This window comes from Hoplias malabaricus, chromosome 4 (genome assembly GCF_029633855.1).
Source record: "Hoplias malabaricus isolate fHopMal1 chromosome 4, fHopMal1.hap1, whole genome shotgun sequence".
Taxonomy (NCBI): Eukaryota; Metazoa; Chordata; class Actinopteri; order Characiformes; family Erythrinidae; genus Hoplias; species Hoplias malabaricus.
Window position 1 is genome coordinate 7,993,072 of NC_089803.1, and position 15,369 is coordinate 8,008,440.

The window sequence follows — 15,369 nt, forward strand, 5'->3', positions numbered from 1 at the left end:
TAACTCACTTCAGAACTGAATCTGAGGAGGGGTCTGTTCTGTAGTGACGGAGAGGTTTAATCTCTGTTAACTCTACTCTGTAACTCACTTCAGAACTGAATCTGAGGAGGGGTCTGTTCTGTTCTGTAGTGACGGAGAGGTTTAATCTCTGTTAACTCTACTCTGTAACTCACTTCAGAACTGAATCTGAGGAGAGGTCTGTTCTGTTCTGTAGTGACGGAGAGGTTTAATCTCTGTTAACTCTACTCTGTAACTCACTTCAGAACTGAATCTGAGGAGGGGTCTGTTCTGTTCTGTAGTGACGGAGAGGTTTAATCTCTGTTAACTCTACACTGTAACTCACTTCAGAACTGAATCTGAGGAGAGGTCTGTTCTGTTCTGTAGTGACGGAGAGGTTTAATCTCTGTTAACTCTACTCTGTAACTCACTTCAGAACTGAATCTGAGGAGGGGTCTGTTCTGTTCTGTAGTGACGGAGAGGTTTAATCTCTGTTAACTCTACACTGTAACTCACTTCAGAACTGAATCTGAGGAGAGGTCTGTTCTGTTCTGTAGTGACGGAGAGGTTTAATCTCTGTTAACTCTACTCTGTAACTCACTTCAGAACTGAATCTGAGGAGGGGTCTGTTCTGTTCTGTAGTGACGGAGAGGTGTAATCTCTGTTAACTCTACTCTGTAACTCACTTCAGAACTGAATCTGAGGAGGGGTCTGTTCTGTTCTGTAGTGACGGAGAGGCGTAATCTCTGTTAACTCTACACTGTAACTCACTTCAGAACTGAATCTGAGGAGGGGTCTGTTCTGTTCTGTAGTGACGGAGAGGTTTAATCTCTGTTAACTCTACTCTGTAACTCACTTCAGAACTGAATCTGAGGAGAGGTCTGTTCTGTTCTGTAGTGACGGAGAGGTTTAATCTCTGTTAACTCTACACTGTAACTCACTTCAGAACTGAATCTGAGGAGAGGTCTGTTCTGTTCTGTAGTGACAGAGAGGTTTAATCTCTGTTAACTCTACACTGTAACTCACTTCAGAACTGAATCTGAGGAGAGGTCTGTTCTGTTCTGTAGTGACGGAGAGGTTTAATCTCTGTTAACTCTACTCTGTAACTCACTTCAGAACTGAATCTGAGGAGGGGTCTGTTCTGTTCTGTAGTGACGGAGAGGTTTAATCTCTGTTAACTCTACTCTGTAACTCACTTCAGAACTGAATCTGAGGAGGGGTCTGTTCTGTTCTGTAGTGACGGAGAGGTTTAATCTCTGTTAACTCTACTCTGTAACTCACTTCAGAACTGAATCTGAGGAAGGGTCTGTTCTGTTCTGTAGTGACGGAGAGGTGTAATCTCTGTTAACTCTACACTGTAACTCACTTCAGAACTGAATCTGAGGAGGGGTCTGTTCTGTTCTGTAGTGACGGAGAGGTGTAATCTCTGTTAACTCTACACTGTAACTCACTTCAGAACTGAATCTGAGGAGAGGTCTGTTCTGTTCTGTAGTGACGGAGAGGTTTAATCTCTGTTAACTCTACTCTGTAACTCACTTCAGAACTGAATCTGAGGAGGGGTCTGTTCTGTTCTGTACTGACGGAGAGGTTTAATCTCTGTTGACTCTACTCTGTAACTCACTTCAGAACTGAATCTGAGGAGGGGTCTGTTCTGTTCTGTAGTGACGGAGAGGTGTAATCTCTGTTAACTCTACACTGTAACTCACTTCAGAACTGAATCTGAGGAGAGGTCTGTTCTGTTCTGTAGTGACGGAGAGGTTTAATCTCTGTTAACTCTACACTGTAACTCACTTCAGAACTGAATCTGAGGAGGGGTCTGTTCTGTTCTGTAGTGACGGAGAGGTGTAATCTCTGTTAACTCTACACTGTAACTCACTTCAGAACTGAATCTGAGGAGGGGTCTGTTCTGTTCTGTAGTGACGGAGAGGTTTAATCTCTGTTAACTCTACTCTGTAACTCACTTCAGAACTGAATCTGAGGAGGGGTCTGTTCTGTTCTGTAGTGACGGAGAGGTGTAATCTCTGTTAACTCTACACTGTAACTCACTTCAGAACTGAATCTGAGGAGAGGTCTGTTCTGTTCTGTAGTGACGGAGAGGTGTAATCTCTGTTAACTCTACACTGTAACTCACTTCAGAACTGAATCTGAGGAGGGGTCTGTTCTGTAGTGACGGAGAGGTGTAATCTCTGTTAACTCTACTCTGTAACTCACTTCAGAACTGAATCTGAGGAGGGGTCTGTTCTGTAGTGACGGAGAGGTGTAATCTCTGTTAACTCTACTCTGTAACTCACTTCAGAACTGAATCTGAGGAGAGGTCTGTTCTGTTCTGTAGTGACGGAGAGATTTAATCTCTGTTAACTCTACTCTGTAACTCACTTCAGAACTGAATCTGAGGAGGGGTCTGTTCTGTTCTGTAGTGACGGAGAGGTGTAATCTCTGTTAACTCTACTCTGTAACTCACTTCAGAACTGAATCTGAGGAGGGGTCTGTTCTGTTCTGTAGTGACGGAGAGGTTTAATCTCTGTTAACTCTACTCTGTAACTCACTTCAGAACTGAATCTGAGGAGAGGTCTGTTCTGTTCTGTAGTGACGGAGAGGTTTAATCTCTGTTAACTCTACTCTGTAACTCACTTCAGAACTGAATCTGAGGAGAGGTCTGTTCTGTTCTGTAGTGACGGAGAGGTTTAATCTCTGTTAACTCTACTCTGTAACTCACTTCAGAACTGAATCTGAGGAGGGGTCTGTTCTGTTCTGTAGTGACGGAGAGGTTTAATCTCTGTTAACTCTACACTGTAACTCACTTCAGAACTGAATCTGAGGAGAGGTCTGTTCTGTTCTGTAGTGACGGAGAGGTTTAATCTCTGTTAACTCTACTCTGTAACTCACTTCAGAACTGAATCTGAGGAGGGGTCTGATCTGTTCTGTAGTGACGGAGAGGTTTAATCTCTGTTAACTCTACACTGTAACTCACTTCAGAACTGAATCTGAGGAGAGGTCTGTTCTGTTCTGTAGTGACGGAGAGGTTTAATCTCTGTTAACTCTACTCTGTAACTCACTTCAGAACTGAATCTGAGGAGAGGTCTGTTCTGTTCTGTAGTGACGGAGAGGTTTAATCTCTGTTAACTCTACTCTGTAACTCACTTCAGAACTGAATCTGAGGAGGGGTCTGTTCTGTTCTGTAGTGACGGAGAGGTGTAATCTCTGTTAACTCTACTCTGTAACTCACTTCAGAACTGAATCTGAGGAGGGGTCTGTTCTGTTCTGTAGTGACGGAGAGGCGTAATCTCTGTTAACTCTACACTGTAACTCACTTCAGAACTGAATCTGAGGAGAGGTCTGTTCTGTTCTGTAGTGACGGAGAGGTTTAATCTCTGTTAACTCTACTCTGTAACTCACTTCAGAACTGAATCTGAGGAGGGGTCTGTTCTGTTCTGTAGTGACGGAGAGGTGTAATCTCTGTTAACTCTACTTTGTAACTCACTTCAGAACTGAATCTGAGGAGAGGTCTGTTCTGTTCTGTAGTGACGGAGAGGTGTAATCTCTGTTAACTCTACACTGTAACTCACTTCAGAACTGAATCTGAGGAGGGGTCTGTTCTGTTCTGTAGTGACGGAGAGGTTTAATCTCTGTTAACTCTACACTGTAACTCACTTCAGAACTGAATCTGAGGAGAGGTCTGTTCTGTTCTGTAGTGACGGAGAGGTTTAATCTCTGTTAACTCTACTCTGTAACTCACTTCAGAACTGAATCTGAGGAGGGGTCTGTTCTGTTCTGTAGTGACGGAGAGGTTTAATCTCTGTTAACTCTACACTGTAACTCACTTCAGAACTGAATCTGAGGAGAGGTCTGTTCTGATCTGTAGTGACGGAGAGGTTTAATCTCTGTTAACTCTACTCTGTAACTCACTTCAGAACTGAATCTGAGGAGAGGTCTGTTCTGTTCTGTAGTGACGGAGAGGTTTAATCTCTGTTAACTCTACTCTGTAACTCACTTCAGAACTGAATCTGAGGAGGGGTCTGTTCTGTTCTGTAGTGACGGAGAGGTGTAATCTCTGTTAACTCTACTCTGTAACTCACTTCAGAACTGAATCTGAGGAGGGGTCTGTTCTGTTCTGTAGTGACGGAGAGGCGTAATCTCTGTTAACTCTACACTGTAACTCACTTCAGAACTGAATCTGAGGAGAGGTCTGTTCTGTTCTGTAGTGACGGAGAGGTTTAATCTCTGTTAACTCTACTCTGTAACTCACTTCAGAACTGAATCTGAGGAGGGGTCTGTTCTGTTCTGTAGTGACGGAGAGGTGTAATCTCTGTTAACTCTACTTTGTAACTCACTTCAGAACTGAATCTGAGGAGAGGTCTGTTCTGTTCTGTAGTGACGGAGAGGTGTAATCTCTGTTAACTCTACACTGTAACTCACTTCAGAACTGAATCTGAGGAGGGGTCTGTTCTGTTCTGTAGTGACGGAGAGGTTTAATCTCTGTTAACTCTACTCTGTAACTCACTTCAGAACTGAATCTGAGGAGAGGTCTGTTCTGTTCTGTAGTGACGGAGAGGTTTAATCTCTGTTAACTCTACACTGTAACTCACTTCAGAACTGAATCTGAGGAGAGGTCTGTTCTGTTCTGTAGTGACAGAGAGGTTTAATCTCTGTTAACTCTACACTGTAACTCACTTCAGAACTGAATCTGAGGAGAGGTCTGTTCTGTTCTGTAGTGACGGAGAGGTTTAATCTCTGTTAACTCTACTCTGTAACTCACTTCAGAACTGAATCTGAGGAGGGGTCTGTTCTGTTCTGTAGTGACGGAGAGGTTTAATCTCTGTTAACTCTACTCTGTAACTCACTTCAGAACTGAATCTGAGGAGGGGTCTGTTCTGTTCTGTAGTGACGGAGAGGTTTAATCTCTGTTAACTCTACTCTGTAACTCACTTCAGAACTGAATCTGAGGAGGGGTCTGTTCTGTTCTGTAGTGACGGAGAGGTTTAATCTCTGTTAATTCTACTCTGTAACTCACTTCAGAACTGAATCTGAGGAGGGGTCTGTTCTGTTCTGTAGTGACGGAGAGGTTTAATCTCTGTTAACTCTACTCTGTAACTCACTTCAGAACTGAATCTGAGGAAGGGTCTGTTCTGTTCTGTAGTGACGGAGAGGTGTAATCTCTGTTAACTCTACACTGTAACTCACTTCAGAACTGAATCTGAGGAGGGGTCTGTTCTGTTCTGTAGTGACGGAGAGGTGTAATCTCTGTTAACTCTACACTGTAACTCACTTCAGAACTGAATCTGAGGAGAGGTCTGTTCTGTTCTGTAGTGACGGAGAGGTTTAATCTCTGTTAACTCTACTCTGTAACTCACTTCAGAACTGAATCTGAGGAGGGGTCTGTTCTGTTCTGTACTGACGGAGAGGTTTAATCTCTGTTGACTCTACTCTGTAACTCACTTCAGAACTGAATCTGAGGAGGGGTCTGTTCTGTTCTGTAGTGACGGAGAGGTGTAATCTCTGTTAACTCTACTCTGTAACTCACTTCAGAACTGAATCTGAGGAGGGGTCTGTTCTGTTCTGTAGTGACGGAGAGGTGTAATCTCTGTTAACTCTACTCTGTAACTCACTTCAGAACTGAATCTGAGGAGGGGTCTGTTCTGTTCTGTAGTGACGGAGAGGTGTAATCTCTGTTAACTCTACACTGTAACTCACTTCAGAACTGAATCTGAGGAGAGGTCTGTTCTGTTCTGTAGTGACGGAGAGGTTTAATCTCTGTTAACTCTACACTGTAACTCACTTCAGAACTGAATCTGAGGAGGGGTCTGTTCTGTTCTGTAGTGACGGAGAGGTGTAATCTCTGTTAACTCTACACTGTAACTCACTTCAGAACTGAATCTGAGGAGGGGTCTGTTCTGTTCTGTAGTGACGGAGAGGTTTAATCTCTGTTAACTCTACTCTGTAACTCACTTCAGAACTGAATCTGAGGAGGGGTCTGTTCTGTAGTGACGGAGAGGTGTAATCTCTGTTAACTCTACTCTGTAACTCACTTCAGAACTGAATCTGAGGAGGGGTCTGTTCTGTAGTGACGGAGAGGTGTAATCTCTGTTAACTCTACTCTGTAACTCACTTCAGAACTGAATCTGAGGAGAGGTCTGTTCTGTTCTGTAGTGACGGAGAGGTTTAATCTCTGTTAACTCTACTCTGTAACTCACTTCAGAACTGAATCTGAGGAGGGGTCTGTTCTGTTCTGTAGTGACGGAGAGGTGTAATCTCTGTTAACTCTACTCTGTAACTCACTTCAGAACTGAATCTGAGGAGGGGTCTGTTCTGTTCTGTAGTGACGGAGAGGTTTAATCTCTGTTAACTCTACTCTGTAACTCACTTCAGAACTGAATCTGAGGAGAGGTCTGTTCTGTTCTGTAGTGACGGAGAGGTGTAATCTCTGTTAACTCTACTCTGTAACTCACTTCAGAACTGAATCTGAGAAGGGGTCTGTTCTGTTCTGTAGTGACGGAGAGGTGTAATCTCTGTTAACTCTACTCTGTAACTCACTTCAGAACTGAATCTGAGGAGGGGTCTGTTCTGTTCTGTAGTGACGGAGAGGTTTAATCTCTGTTAACTCTACTCTGTAACTCACTTCAGAACTGAATCTGAGGAGAGGTCTGTTCTGTTCTGTAGTGACGGAGAGGTTTAATCTCTGTTAACTCTACTCTGTAACTCACTTCAGAACTGAATCTGAGGAGAGGTCTGTTCTGTTCTGTAGTGACGGAGAGGTTTAATCTCTGTTAACTCTACTCTGTAACTCACTTCAGAACTGAATCTGAGGAGGGGTCTGTTCTGTTCTGTAGTGACGGAGAGGTTTAATCTCTGTTAACTCTACTCTGTAACTCACTTCAGAACTGAATCTGAGGAGAGGTCTGTTCTGTTCTGTAGTGACGGAGAGGTTTAATCTCTGTTAACTCTACACTGTAACTCACTTCAGAACTGAATCTGAGGAGGGGTCTGTTCTGTTCTGTAGTGACGGAGAGGTGTAATCTCTGTTAACTCTACTCTGTAACTCACTTCAGAACTGAATCTGAGGAGAGGTCTGTTCTGTTCTGTAGTGACGGAGAGGTGTAATCTCTGTTAACTCTACTCTGTAACTCACTTCAGAACTGAATCTGAGGAGAGGTCTGTTCTGTTCTGTAGTGACGGAGAGGTGTAATCTCTGTTAACTCTACACTAACTCACTTCAGAACTGAATCTGAGGAGGGGTCTGTTCTGTTCTGTAGTGACGGAGAGGTTTAATCTCTGTTAACTCTACTCTGTAACTCACTTCAGAACTGAATCTGAGGAGAGGTCTGTTCTGTTCTGTAGTGACGGAGAGGTTTAATCTCTGTTAACTCTACTCTGTAACTCACTTCAGAACTGAATCTGAGGAGAGGTCTGTTCTGTTCTGTAGTGACGGAGAGGTGTAATCTCTGTTAACTCTACTCTGTAACTCACTTCAGAACTGAATCTGAGGAGGGGTCTGTTCTGTTCTGTAGTGACGGAGAGGTTTAATCTCTGTTAACTCTACACTGTAACTCACTTCAGAACTGAATCTGAGGAGAGGTCTGTTCTGTTCTGTAGTGACGGAGAGGTGTAATCTCTGTTAACTCTACACTGTAACTCACTTCAGAACTGAATCTGAGGAGAGGTCTGTTCTGTTCTGTAGTGACGGAGAGGTTTAATCTCTGTTAACTCTACTCTGTAACTCACTTCAGAACTGAATCTGAGGAGAGGTCTGTTCTGTTCTGTAGTGACGGAGAGGTTTAATCTCTGTTAACTCTACACTGTAACTCACTTCAGAACTGAATCTGAGGAGAGGTCTGTTCTGTTCTGTAGTGACGGAGAGGTGTAATCTCTGTTAACTCTACTCTGTAACTCACTTCAGAACTGAATCTGAGGAGAGGTCTGTTCTGTTCTGTAGTGACGGAGAGGTTTAATCTCTGTTAACTCTACTCTGTAACTCACTTCAGAACTGAATCTGAGGAGAGGTCTGTTCTGTTCTGTAGTGACGGAGAGGTTTAATCTCTGTTAACTCTACTCTGTAACTCACTTCAGAACTGAATCTGAGGAAGGGTCTGTTCTGTTCTGTAGTGACGGAGAGGTGTAATCTCTGTTAACTCTACTCTGTAACTCACTTCAGAACTGAATCTGAGGAGAGGTCTGTTCTGTTCTGTAGTGACGGAGAGGTGTAATCTCTGTTAACTCTACACTGTAACTCACTTCAGAACTGAATCTGAGGAGGGGTCTGTTCTGTTCTGTAGTGACGGAGAGGTGTAATCTCTGTTAACTCTACACTGTAACTCACTTCAGAACTGAATCTGAGGAGGGGTCTGTTCTGTTCTGTAGTGACGGAGAGGCGTAATCTCTGTTAACTCTACTCTGTAACTCACTTCAGAACTGAATCTGAGGAGGGGTCTGTTCTGTTCTGTAGTGACGGAGAGGTGTAATCTCTGTTAACTCTACACTGTAACTCACTTCAGAACTGAATCTGAGGAGGGGTCTGTTCTGTTCTGTAGTGACGGAGAGGCGTAATCTCTGTTAACTCTACTCTGTAACTCACTTCAGAACTGAATCTGAGGAGGGGTCTGTTCTGAGTAAATCCCCAGTGAAGATGATGACAGTCTCCAGGAGGAGAGACCACTGTTAGTCGACTGTGGGCTGATGGAGTGTGTTGTGTTTATTCTGTGACTGAGATGAAGATGAAGAAATGAAGAGCTCTAATCAGAGCAGTGTGTGTAAATCTACAGACTCTTCTTCCTTTAAGAGGAGGACGTACATCTTTAAAAAGGAGAACAGCAGCAGTTTCTCACCTGACGGATCATGGCCAGAGAACGCCATCTGAATGATGAGGAACTCGTTTAAAAGTATCCCATCGTACTTCAGGTTCTCAGTTCCTGTTCTCCACAGACTCTCCTTTATCTCCTTCACCCAGCTCTGTTTAGGAGTCCTGATACCGTCCCGACTGCTGTAGGAGTCCATCTATGTGTCGTCCAGCAGAGTCTCTACACTGAACTGGTAGATGTTATTCACAGAGAGGTCTGACTGGACGGTGAAGAGGTAAAACAGAGAGTGTTTATCTGTGGGAAATAAATAAAACCCATGAAGCAATGACTAAATTAAACACACAGAGGATAATGAATGTAAATCAATCAGAGATAAAGATCTGATCAGTTTCTCATCTGAGCTACAAGTGTCCTCTGGAGAAAACAAGGAAATAAAATGAAGAGCTGTGTTTTCTGGAGAAATGGAGCTCCCTCCAACATCTGGAGAGAATCAGAGTGGTGTCTGTGATCCACAAATAAAACCAGCTCTTACTCCATCCATCGTATTGTGTTTGTTTTTCAACTTTTTCTTTTCATTTAGAAATGTTTATTAAAAAGAATAAAAATCGTATAAAATAAGTTCATCTTTTTTGCTGTACAACTTGAAAATAGTTTCTAACTCTATTGTATATGGCCATTTACCTACAAAATTCTATACATTGTTACATTTATTACGTACATCATATCTGCTTTATTTTCACTGACACTGCAACTCTGAGATCGATCAAAGGGAGAATTACATTTTAAAAACACATTTTCAATGTTTATATCTGGACTGATGAGTTAAAAGAGTGAATTTCAAAATCAAATCCACTACACAATGAAGAGTGGAACAAGTGAAGGGTATAAATCCACTGTAAAGTAGAGACCTGTAAATCTAGTCCTAGTGACTGCATCAACATGATTTTTATTGTAGGGACTGAGGAGAGACTCTAGTGTCTCACACACACTGTAAACTCTTCTTACTCTGTGTTACATTCACACACCACCAGCAGAGACTGTAGTTACTGTTCTGTCAGTTCATCTCAGAACACACACACAGCCTGAGACAGGGCGAGTGACACCAAGGAGGATTACATTAGAGTTCAGAGCTCAACAAGGAACTGTTCTTCAAAGTTTTACTTTAACTGCAGTGTGCTGCACATCTTCATTTTAAACACGGACTAACAGATCTGCTGTGGTTCTCCAGGAGAATCTCCAGTGAAACCCTGGACTTACTGTTAATTCTGACTGTGCTCAGTGACGGAGAAACACTACACACATCAACACAGACAACAACACACACAGAGCTCCAGACACACACTGAAGGACACTAGATAATGACAGAGGCCTGGAATTCACTCAGAACAGACTCCTGACAAAGAGAGGGTTTTACCTGATAAATGAGTGACTGTGTGAATAAGAGAGAGATGATGTAATGAACACAGAGAAGGAAACACATGGAAACCAGGAACAGAGAAAATGAACACAGCAAGTGCAGGACACACTGAGAATAGAAAGCTACTGCTGAGGTGAGTTACCATTTTAATAAACAAAAGCAGTAAACATTAATGCACACAGGAACAGAAGACTGTAAAACCTCAAAACAAAACTACAATGAACAGAGACACCTAGACAAACATTACATTAATTAGACAAGATTACACCACAAGGATCACCTGGGAACCGGGTCACATGACCTTAACGCACAGGTGGAGGGGTGTGATTAAGGGAAACAAGAGGAGGAGAGGAAAAGACAAAGGATAGGGCCCAATGGTTGTAAATAATTTTTCTTACACTCACTTCCTCACATGAACTCTAAGATAATTCATGATAGAACCACCTTGGAGACTTTGTATAATGTAATTACCACGGGGTGCATTTTGTTCCAACCATTTGGGCCAAGCTTCAGACACACTGCATGTCCCTAACACATCAGGGGTTCTCCATTTTAGGGTCTGTTAACCTGATTGCTATGGTAACTGATAAGGTGTGACTAAGGGTGGGAGAATCACTGTGTTATTCTTAAAAGGGTATTGTACAGAGAGAGTGTCAGACTTGTTTAGGAAGAGACCCGTGCGCACCCAATAAACTTAATTTCATCTCTACTTTTTGAGTCTCCTCTCCTATTTTCAAGAAACAACTTACCAGCAGAAAAACAACTTCCAGCGACGAAAGCAGGAACAAAACAACAAATTTAAAAGACAACAAAGCGCACAAAGGCTCTGGGCCAAGCGCACAAAGGCTAAGGGCTAAACGCACAAAGACTAAGGGCTAAACACACAAAGGCTCGGGGCCAAGCGCACAAAGACTAAGGGCTAAACGCACAAAGACTAAGGGCTAAACACACAAAAGCTCGGGGCCAAGCGCACAAAGACTAAGGGCTAAACGCACAAAGACTAAGGGCTAAACACACAAAAGCTCGGGGCCAAGCGCACAAAGGCTAGGGGCTAAACGCACAAAGGCTCAGGGCCAAGCGCACAAAGACTAAGGGCTAAACACACAAAGGCTTGGGGCCAAGCTTACAAAGACTAAGGGCTAAACGCACAAAGGCTAGGGGCCAAACGCACAAAGGCTAAGGGCTAAACGCACAAAGGCTAAGGGCTAAATGCACAAAGGCTCGGGACCAAGCGCACAAAGACTAAGGGCTAAACGCACAAAAACTAAGGGCTAAACGCACAAAGGCTCGGGGTCAAGCGCACAAAGACTAAGGGCTAAACGCACAAAGACTAAGGGCTAAACGCACAAAAGCTAGGGGCCAAGCGCACAAAGGCTAGCGGCTAAACGCACAAAGGCTAGGGGCCAAGCGCACAAAGACTGAGGGCTAAACCCACAAAGGCTCGAGGCCAAGTGCACAAAGGCTAGGGGCCAAGCGCACAAAGACTGAGGGCTAAACCCACAAAGGCTCGAGGCCAAGTGCACAAAGACTCGGGGCCAAGCGCACAAAGACTAAGGGCTAAACGCACAAAAGCTCGGGGCCAAGCGCACAAAGACTAAGGACTAAACCCACAAAGGCTTGGGGCCAAGCGCACAAAGACTAAGGGCTAAACGCACAAAGGCTCGGGGCCAAGCGCACAAAGGCTAGGGGCTAAACGCACAAAAGCTCGGGGTCAAGCGCACAAAGGCTAGGGGCTAAACGCACAAAGACTAAGGGCTAAACCCACAAAGGCTCGGGGCCAAGCGCACAAAGACTAAGGGCTAAACGCACAAAGGCTAGGGGCCAAGCGCACAAATACTAAGGGCTAAACACACAAAGGCTAGGGGCCAAACGCACAAAGACAAAGGGTTAAATGCACAAAGGCTAGGGGCCAAGCGCACAAGGACTAAGGGCTAAACACACAAAGGCTAGGGGCCAAGCGCACAAGGACTAAGGGCTAAACACACAAAGGCTAGGGGCCAAGCTTACAAAGACTAAGGGCTAAACACACAAAGGCTAGGGGCCAAGTGCACAAAGACAAAGGGCTAAACACACAAAGGCTAGGGGCCAAGCGCACAAAGACTAAGGGTTAAAATGCACAAAGGCTAGGGGCCAAGCGCACAAAGACTAAGGGTTAAAATGCACAAAGGCTAGGGGCCAAACACACAAAGACAAAGGGTTAAATGCACAAAGGCTAGGGGCCAAGCGCACAAGGACTAAGGGCTAAACACACAAAGGCTAGGGGCCAAGCTTACAAAGACTAAGGGCTAAACACACAAAGGCTAGGGGCCAAGTGCACAAAGACTAAGGGCTAAACGCACAAAGGCTCGGGGCCAAGCACACAAAGGCTAGGGGCTAAACGCACAAAAGCTCGGGGACAAGCGCACTAAAGCTCGGGGACAAGCGCACAAAGGCTAGGGGCTAAACGCACAAAGGCTAGGGGCCAAGCTTACAAAGACTAAGGGCTAAACACACAAAGGCTAGGGGCCAAGTGCACAAAGACTAAGGGCTAAACGCACAAAGACTAAGGGCTAAACGCACAAAGGCTCGGGGCCAAGCGCACAAAGACTAAGGGCTAAACGCACAAAGACTAAGGGCTAAACACACAAAGGCTCGGGGCCAAGCGCACAAAGACTAAGGGCTAAACGCACAAAGACTAAGGGCTAAACACACAAAAGCTCGGGGCCAAGCGCACAAAGACTAAGGGCTAAACGCACAAAGACTAAGGGCTAAACACACAAAAGCTCGGGGCCAAGCGCACAAAGGCTAGGGGCTAAACGCACAAAGGCTCGGGGCCAAGCGCACAAAGGCTAAGGGCTAAACACACAAAGGCTTGGGGCCAAGCTTACAAAGACTAAGGGCTAAACGCACAAAGGCTAGGGGCCAAACGCACAAAGGCTAAGGGCTAAACGCACAAAGGCTAAGGGCTAAACGCACAAAGGCTCGGGACCAAGCGCACAAAGACTAAGGGCTAAACGCACAAAAACTAAGGGCTAAACGCACAAAGGCTCGGGGTCAAGCGCACAAAGACTAAGGGCTAAACGCACAAAGACTAAGGGCTAAACGCACAAAAGCTAGGGGCCAAGCGCACAAAGGCTAGGGGCTAAACGCACAAAGGCTAGGGGCCAAGCGCACAAAGACTGAGGGCTAAACCCACAAAGGCTCGAGGCCAAGTGCACAAAGACTCGGGGCCAAGCGCACAAAGACTAAGGGCTAAACGCACAAAAGCTCGGGGCCAAGCGCACAAAGACTAAGGGCTAAACGCACAAAGACTAAGGACTAAACCCACAAAGGCTTGGGGCCAAGCGCACAAAGACTAAGGGCTAAACGCACAAAGGCTCGGGGCCAAGCGCACAAAGGCTAGGGGCTAAACGCACAAAAGCTCGGGGTCAAGCGCACAAAGGCTAGGGGCTAAACGCACAAAGACTAAGGGCTAAACCCACAAAGGCTCGGGGCCAAGCGCACAAAGACTAAGGGCTAAACGCACAAAGGCTAGGGGCCAAGCGCACAAATACTAAGGGCTAAACACACAAAGGCTAGGGGCCAAACGCACAAAGACAAAGGGTTAAATGCACAAAGGCTAGGGGCCAAGCGCACAAGGACTAAGGGCTAAACACACAAAGGCTAGGGGCCAAGCGCACAAGGACTAAGGGCTAAACACTTAAAGGCTAGGGGCCAAGCTTACAAAGACTAAGGGCTAAACACACAAAGGCTAGGGGCCAAGTGCACAAAGACAAAGGGCTAAACACACAAAGGCTAGGGGCCAAGCGCACAAAGACTAAGGGTTAAAATGCACAAAGGCTAGGGGCCAAGCGCACAAAGACTAAGGGTTAAAATGCACAAAGGCTAGGGGCCAAACACACAAAGACAAAGGGTTAAATGCACAAAGGCTAGGGGCCAAGCGCACAAGGACTAAGGGCTAAACACACAAAGGCTAGGGGCCAAGCTTACAAAGACTAAAGGCTAAACACACAAAGGCTAGGGGCCAAGTGCACAAAGACTAAGGGCTAAACGCACAAAGGTTCGGGGCCAAGCGCACTAAAGCTCGGGGACAAGCGCACAAAGGCTAGGGGCTAAACGCACAAAAGCTCGGGGCAAGCGCACTAAAGCTCGGGGACAAGCGCACAAAGGCTAGGGGCTAAACGCACAAAGGCTAGGGGCCAAGCTTACAAAGACTAAGGGCTAAACACACAAAGGCTAGGGGCCAAGTGCACAAAGACTAAGGGCTAAACGCACAAAGGTTCGGGGCCAAGCACACAAAGGCTAGGGGCTAAACGCACAAAAGCTCGGGGACAAGCGCACTAAAGCTCGGGGACAAGCGCACAAAGGCTAGGGGCTAAACGCACAAAGGCTAGGGGCCAAGCTTACAAAGACTAAGGGCTAAACACCCAAAGGCTAGGGGCCAAGTGCACAAAGACTAAGGGCTAAACCCATAAAGGCTCGGGGCCAAGCGCACAGAGACTAAGGGCTAAACGCACAAAGATTAAGGGCTAAACGCACAAAGGCTAGGGAACTAAACATTGAGCACAGAGTCTAAACACTGAGCAAGGAGCTAGACACAGAACAAGAGAGAACACACCACACTCCTCACAGACAGTCACCCAGAGGAAACCCACGCAGACACAGGGAGAACACACCACACTCCTCACAGACAGTCACCCAGAGGAAACCCACGCAGACACAGAGAGAACACACCACACTCCTCACAGACAGTCACCCAGAGGAAACCCACGCAGACACAGGGAGAACACACCACACTCCTCACAGACAGTCACCCGGAGGAAACTCACGCAGACACAGGGAGAACACACCACACTTCTCACAGACAGTCACCCGGAGGAAACCCACGCAGACACAGGGAGAACACACCACACTCCTCACAGACAGTCACCCGGAGGAAACCCACGCAGACACAGGGAGAACACACCACACTCCTCACAGACAGTCACCCGGAGGAAACCCACGCAGACACAGGGAGAACACATCACACTCCTCACAGACAGTCACCTGGAGCGGGACTCGAATTCTCAACCTGAAGCTGTGACAGAGACACTACCTGCTGTGCCACCGTGCCGCCCTGTGTTTCATTTTTCACAATTAATTAGCAGTTAATTCCCAATTCAGGTGGGATTACATCCTGAAGAT